The sequence below is a fragment of the Dioscorea cayenensis genome, chromosome 12, assembly GCF_009730915.1.
Source record: "Dioscorea cayenensis subsp. rotundata cultivar TDr96_F1 chromosome 12, TDr96_F1_v2_PseudoChromosome.rev07_lg8_w22 25.fasta, whole genome shotgun sequence".
NCBI classification, from domain to species: domain Eukaryota; kingdom Viridiplantae; phylum Streptophyta; class Magnoliopsida; order Dioscoreales; family Dioscoreaceae; genus Dioscorea; species Dioscorea cayenensis.
This window is the reverse complement of record NC_052482.1, coordinates 12,506,368-12,514,274: the sequence shown is the minus strand read 5'-3', so window position 1 is coordinate 12,514,274 and position 7,907 is coordinate 12,506,368. Positions and strand designations below refer to the sequence as shown.

The window sequence follows — 7,907 nt, the reverse complement described above, 5'->3', positions numbered from 1 at the left end:
CTCAAAGAAATGGAGGTAGAATAAATCATAGCGGAGGCAAAAGGGGACGCTCCGCTACTTCTCGACTTACCCTCTCAACCCTCTCAACCCTCTCCAATCTAGCTTTGTCTAACTCTCGTGGTGTGTCACTCACTCACAAGGGTTACCAATAAGAACTCTCAATCCTAGTGTCACTGTAAGGAAGTATTCATATAATAAATGCATTCAAGTTTGGAACTCAATAAAAATATCAATTAATGAAAGCATAATAACAAGGTCCAATGAAACGAATACATCTTGGGGTTCACAATCCAAGTACCCACTAGGGGTTTAGCTCTTCATGGAGCTAATTACAATAAGTGAAATCGAATGTAAAAGCAATGAATCCACAGAAAACCCCCTCGATAGTCATGATGATGGTCTTGTGGAGAGTCCTTTACTCGTCCAAAAGTCCCTTTGTCCGGCCTAGGATACACCTCGCCGGATCGGTGCCGATGAAAGGTCTCCCATTAATCTTCTTCCAAACAGAGTGCGATGTCAAAGCCGTAGAACCTTTCCAAATCCCTAGCCAATACCTCTCAAAACCCTAGCCACAACCTTCTCTCAAGTTGAGAAAAAGATAGAGAAAAGAATGCCGAAATCGGGGCTGAAATCTGTCTTAAATAGGGCTAGAATTGGGAATCCACATGCCCATGTGAATATTTCACACTGCTCGTGTGGAATTAACGCACGAGTGTGTGGAATTTCCACACACCCGTGTGGCCGCTATAGATAACTCCTTCTTCGGCCGGCCGTGAACAGTACCTGCTACAACATTTTCCTACAGTGTTACTACAGTGTCTGCTATAGTACCAGTCTGAAACACTTCCAAAACCATGCTTTCGTCTAGGTAACGTAAAGAGGCACAAATTTACATCGTAGATCACTTTGCTTCTTCAATGAACAGTCGCGTTGGTGGAGATCTTGTTACACATGCACAAGCCAAAATACTTAGAATGAGACTGCCTCTGTGCTCCTCCAAATCATTGTGCTAGATTGAATACAAGGCAGTTGGCACACATTCTAGCATCTTGAACCCGACTTATGTCTTCCCATTTGAACCTTCTTAAGGTTTCCTCCAAATGGTGCACTCAGGATCTATATTGGCTTTTTTCTCTATGATTAGGCTTCACAACACTATATGCATGAAAGTAATATAAATACACACATATTAGAGTTAAAACCTGATAAAAGTAATGCTTATCACAAGGAAAGAACACTTTATAATATTATCACACAAGAACTTATCAAATCAATTCCTGCATATTCACACGGGCGTGTGGATGCCCTATTCTAGCCCTATTTAAGTCGTGGTTTCCACCCGTTTGGAGAATCTTTTTCTGATCTTTTGCCCATCTCATCACCATCTTTGGAGGCGCTCACGGCTAGGGTTTGGGAGGGCTTTGGCAAGGCTTTTGGATTGGTCCTATGGCTTTCAACAACGCGTTCCTTTGGAATAGAGTTATTGGGGAGCTTTAGTCAGCATCAATTCGGTGTGGTGTGCCCTAGACTTGATGTGGGAACCTTTGGAGAAGATGTGGCCACTCCACAAGACCATTAACACGAATACCAAGAGGGTTTTACAAATGGATTACATGCTATTACTTTTAATTTCATTATTATTTGCATCTTGCTCCATGGAGAGCTAAACCCTTAGTGGGCATTTGGACTTGTAAACCCTATGATGAAATTGTTTCTTTGACCTTTCTATTATGTTTCTTTAATTGATGTCTTTAATTGAGTTCCAATCTTGAATGCTTGCTCTATGGATTTTCCCTTAGAGTGACACTAGGGTTGAGAATCTACATTGGTAATCCTTGTGAGTGACTGACACACCATGAGGGCTAGACAAAGCAAGATTGGAGAGGGTTGAGAGGGTGAGTTGAAAGGTAGCAGAACGTCCCCTTTCCTCTCCGGTGTGATTTATCCTACCTCCATGTTCCAAGAGTTCTTTGCGGTCACAATAGAGTAAAGTGCTAAGAGAGGAACTCCGCTACATCTTATTTGCGCAACAGAGTGAAGCATTAAACTAATCCTTAGTCTTGAGGCGAAATTATGACTAGGGATTTTTAGCCTAAACCAAAGGATTAGATCTATGTTAGGGAATATGGTTTATCAATTGGAGTCCCCAGAGCTTTAAGCAACTTTGCATAGTGTGAGGTGTTGAGACTGAGAGATTTCTCTGCCAGGCATAATGTAGGGTTAGTCACGGTTGGCCTTAGGTTTGGGAACGTGTATTTTAGGATTTCCACGACTCATTAAGCATTAGTTAGGAGACATAATGGTTGGTTTTGCACTTGAAACAATTGTTCTAGGGGGAGCAATGTCCGGATGCCCCACTTTCTATATATTTTTTCTTTACTCTCAATTTTATAGTGTCTCTCTTCTTTCTTCTTTCCTTATTTCCATTTTCATTGATTTTGTTCACATCACTATCGATTCATGTTCATTCTAGTTAAATAACAATCTTTGTGTTTCTGATCACTATTCCCTATGGATACAATTAGCCATTCACTAGGGTAATATTACTTCAACAAAACCATGCACTTGCGGTTCACACCCAAAAGGGCGTTGTCAACAATGAATTATTGTAAATTTATTTTTTTATATCAGAATAAAAATTTGAACCATTGCCTACGATTTGTTAGACATTTACTATGAAAATAATCGCAAAGTAAATTTTGTAGGGAAATAAGGAAACCATTCCTTACAATTTTATTCAAAGCTAATAATCTTTTCTTTCTATAATTTTTTTTTTTACTTTAGCGATGAATCTCACTTACATTTCTCTATGAAAATAATGTAGAGAAAGGTTCCAAGTTTCATCTATGAAATATGAAATCATAGCGAAAGGCTTTTACCTATTGGCCATTTTCTATATTTTTTCCTAGAATTCTTTTCATAGAGAATAATGTTAACCTATGATTGTTGTATATTTCCCTACAACTAGCTAGGTAGCCATGTTCTAAAACAAAATGGCCGTGTTTTGGTTCCGTGGGCATTTGTTTCCAAGCTATGTTTACACTGAAGATTTCATTTCAAGAGCCTTAACTACCTAACACAAACACTAACCACCTCCATGTCTAGTGCCATTCTTTAATAGTTTAGAGCCTTTATAAACACATTCTAAAGAACAAAGATGAGGACTTTTTGGGTTTTCCAAAATCTTGGTTGAAAGAGAGCTTTTTCGATAAAGAATCAAAGATCTCTATTCACCTTGTCAAGCATTGTCGAGGAGGATACATTCTCATTTTCATAGAAAGGTGAATATTGAGAGAGAAATCAAAGGAGTGGATCAAATTTTGAGGAGGATTAAGTCATCTTGATAAATGCCTAAATGTGTGTATTCTATACGTATATTTGTTGTACTATTTATGTATTAATAGATGAATTGATGTCATTTTTGTGCTTTAATTGGTCTTATTTGTGTTATAGACCTCAAGGATGCCCGGGTGATGTCCACAAAACAAATAAGAAATAAATCGACACCAAAAATGATATTTTAGAGCCCAGGGCATTGTAGAAACAATGTAGTAGGGACTATAGCACGAAGGAGTTAGGAAATGACAAAACTCATATTTCATTGATAGATTTTCTGACAGCAGTGAAGATGCCTGTAAACTGGCTGAAGAATGTCTAGTTCACTGTAGCAGTTACGGGTTCCTTCATGCCATTGACCAAGGCCGTGAAGCTAACCAGAGAAATACTTTGAAAGAATTTTGTTGATACTTGCCCCTGAATCCGCCAATGCCATTTCCTCACCTAAGTTGCCGATGTTACACGGAATAATGAAGCTTCCCGGGTCCTTCTTCTTGTTCGGCATGTTCTTTTGCAACACCGCCGAGCATGAAGCATCAAGCACCACTGAAGCACTCTCCTCCAATTTTCTCTTATTGGTCAATAGGTCTTTCAGGAACTTCGCATACTTAGGCATTTAAGCCAAAGCCTCAACAAAAGGAATGTTGATGTGGAGTTGCTTGAACAAACTCAGGAACTTCTTATACTGTTCATCCCCTTGGTCATTCTTCAATCTAGAGGGATAAGGGATTCTTGGCTTGAAAGACGGGGGTGCCACCTCTTTCTCTTTATTTGCTCCCTTCTCAACCTCTACAAGCTCGTGTGCGTGTTCTTTCGACTTCTCACTCGGAAGCCTCCCTTCAACCTCACGACTGCTTCTCAAAGCGATCGCCTTCACATGTTCTCTCGGGTTGGTTTCCGTGTTTCTTGGTAAACTCCCATGTGGCCTTTCGGAGAGAGACTTCACAATTTGCCCCCTTGATTTTCAAGATTGTGCAAGGAGACGGTGTGATTGCGAAGTGTAGCCTCGACTGATTCAAACCTTGTATTTGTCAATTGAACAAATCTAGCCAAGTGCTTCTCCAAATCCGTCATTCGGGTTTCCAAGCCTGAAATTCTGTTTTCCACTTGAGGGGCTTGTTGTTGTTGTTGGAACCCCGATGGCCCCATGGTCTTCTGTGGTCCTTGATTACTACATGAAAAGTTGGGATGATTCTTCCAACCTGAATTGTAGGTGTTGCTGTATGGATTCCCTTGAGGTCTCATTCCATTACCTACAAAGTCAACATTCTCAACTGAAGAAACATCACCAATGATGATTGGGCAGTCGGAGGGAGCATGTCCTCCACCACAACCTGTGCAATTGGTCATGGCCACAACTCTATTCGAACCTATAAGATCTAGCTTCTTACTCAAACTCTCCACTTGGGCAGCCAATGAAGTTACCGCATAAATTTCCTGGAGACCGGCCACTTTTTTCTTCTTCCTAGCGTTCCACTGGTGGCTATTTAACCCCATTTCCTCAATCAATTGACGAGCCTCGTCGGGGGTCTTGCTACCTAAGGTACCTCCTGCCGCCGTATCCAAGAGTTGCCTTGTACTCGGGTTCAAACCATTGTAGAAGGTTTGAACAATCATCCACTCCGGGAATCCGTGTTGTGGACACTTGCGTAGGAGTTCCTTGAACCTTTCCCATGTCTCAAATAGAGACTCCAATTCCAACTGCATAAAGGATGAGATCTCATTCCTAAGCTTTGCTGATTTTCCGGGAGGAAAATAACGGGCTAGAAAAGCTTCTACCATCTCCTCCCATGTAGTGATTGATGCTCCAGGTAATGAGTGTAGCCACTGCTTCGCTTTCCCCTTTAAAGAAAATGGGAAGGCTCTCAACTTCATGGCATCATCCATCACACCATTTATCTTCAGCATGTCGCACACCTCGAGGAAGCTCTCTATGTAACTGTTTGGATCCTCATCGGCTAAACCGTTGAATTGTGCGGACTGCTGTAGCATATGGATAAATGCTGGCTTTAGCTCGAAGTTCTTAGTTGTAATTGGGGGATGCACAATACTCGATTGTGTCCCCAACACTGAAGGTCTGGCATAATCGGATAGTGTTCATTGTTGCTCATTTTGTTCTGCCATGTTATCAGATCTTTCTACTACCAAATCAGCTGGATTATGCTGTTCTTGTACAGGTTCTTTCACTTTCCTTCGAAGCGTACGTTCAAGCTCAGGGTCTCCTTCAATCAATATTGATGGATTCCCTCAGGTCATAACCTGGAGCTGCACCAAAAGTAAAGAAAAAGAAAATCAGAACGATGATAGAATAAGAAGATATGAAATAGAATGTGTGGTGAAATAGCTAACAAACAAAGTGCAAAGTATCTCTAAACCCCTAATCCCCGGCAACAGCACCAAAAACTTGACAAGGTCCCCTTGCTTATATCCCGCAAGTGCACGGGTTTGTCAAATTAATAATCCCAGATGAGCGGGGTCGAATCCACAGGGAGTAGGGAGTAAAGACAGTTAATTCATTTCTTAGCTATGTGGAGTATCAACAATGATAAGTGTGGTAATGATTCAATTCTCAGAAATTAAAAGCAACAAGTAAGAGAGCAAAAGTAAGGAGGAGGTAAGGCAATCGATAAAGATGGGGTACTCGGATGATGCTTTACCTAGGATAATAACTTCAAGTGCAAGAACTCTCTATTATGCTTCCTAATCAATGCAATGGTGAGTCGTGGAAATCCTTACATACATAGTCCCGAATCTAAGATCAACTATGCCTAACTCTATACATGTCCCGGAGGAGAAATCGAACAATCTCAACACCTCGCACTCGCATAGAGTTGCAAAGAGCTCTAGGGATTCCATGTGAGAAATCTCTTCCTAGATTTAGACCTAACCCTTTGGTCCAGGCGGAAGGTCCCTAGCCACAATTAAGCCTTAGATACTAAGATCACCTCAATGCTTCACTCCATTGCACGCGCAACTAGGCCCCAGCGGAGGTTCATCCCTTAGACCATTCACTCTATTATGGTCGCAAAGAACTCGAGGAATGGAGGTAGAATCTATCACGTCGGAGGGGAAAAGGGACGCTCCTGTACCTCTCGACTCACCCTCTCAACCCTCTCCAACCTAGCTTTGTCTAACGCTCATGGTGTGTCACTCACTCACAAGGTTACCAACAAGAACTCTTAACCCTAGTGTCACTCTAGGGGAAATGTTCATACAATCAAGCATTCAAGGTTGGAACTCACAATAAACATCAATTTATTGAAAGCATAATAAAGAAGTTCAAAGAAACGAATACATCCTAGGGTTCACAGTCACCCAAGTACCCACTAGGGGTTTAGTTCTCCATGGAGCTAAATACAATCAAAGAAATAGAATGTAAAAGCAATGAATCCATAAAGAAACCCCATCGATGGTCGTGTTGATGGTCTTGTGGAAAGTAGTCTACTGGTCATCCAAGGATTCCTTCGTCCGGTATAGGATACGCCTCGATCGAAGCTCCCCTACCAACCTTCTTCCTAATGGAATCATGATGTCAGAGCCGTAGAACCTCTCCAAAACCTTGGTCAATACCCCTCGAAACCCTAGCCGAAGCCCTCTCGCAAGATTGGGAAAAGAAGGAGAAAATAATACCAAAATCAGGGCTGAATCGGCTTTAAATAGGGCTAAAATCGGGCAACTCCATGGGCGTGGACGGTACACGCGCCCGTGCAGAATTTCCACAAGGGTGTGGATAATTTCCACACGCCCATGTGGATTCTCTGTTTCTCTGATTTCTCGGCCGGCTGTGAACAGTGCTGCTACAGTGCTCTGCTACTGTCTTCGACCTGAATAACTTCCCAATTCCATACTTTCATCGGGGTAACGCAAACGAGCACACGTTCACGTCGTGAATCACTTGCTTCTTCAATGACATATATGTTGGTGGGGTTCTTGTTCTTGTATGCATAAGACAGAATACTCGAGTGTGACTGCCTTTGTGCCCCTCCAAATTTATGTACTCACTCGAATGTGAGGAGGTTGGCACACACTCTAGCATCTTTCACCTGTCCTATGTCTTCGCGTTTGAAACTTAGCAAGATCTCCTCCAAAATAGGTGCATTATGATCCACATTGGCCTATTTCCTTCATACTTGGCCTCACAACCCTACCTGCGTAAAAGTAACATAAAAACACACATATTAATGTAAAAACCTGAGAAAAGTAATGCTCAACATAAGGAATGAACACTTCGCATTCATATCGCACAAGCACTTATCAAAAAGTACCATGCGGACAAGTAAATGTAGTTTTCTCTTGATCTTCTAGAGCTATGGGGATTTGGAAGTATCCCAACATCCCAAAAGGAAACAATAAAACTGATGCCCTGCGAATCACTTCAACATTTGATCAATAAACGACAATGGGAAATGATCCTTTCGAGTTGCATCATTCAATCTTCTATAGTCAATGCAGACGCGCCACCCTTTAATTGTCCTAGTTAGAATTAATTCATTCTTTCAATTTCTCATAACTATCATTCCTCCCTTCTTTAGAACTACTTGAGTTGGGCTCACCCATGCACTATCAGAGAT

At 41.5% G+C, this 7,907-nt stretch overlaps 1 non-coding gene across 1 annotated transcript; it reads left to right on the top strand.

The window, feature by feature from the left end:
- The first annotated feature begins 4,963 nt into the window (after positions 1-4,963).
- LOC120274384 lies at positions 4,964-5,070 on the top strand. The gene has a single exon (XR_005540907.1). It is a non-coding gene; the product is annotated as a small nucleolar RNA R71 (small nucleolar RNA).
- Positions 5,071-7,907: the final 2,837 nt, after the last annotated feature.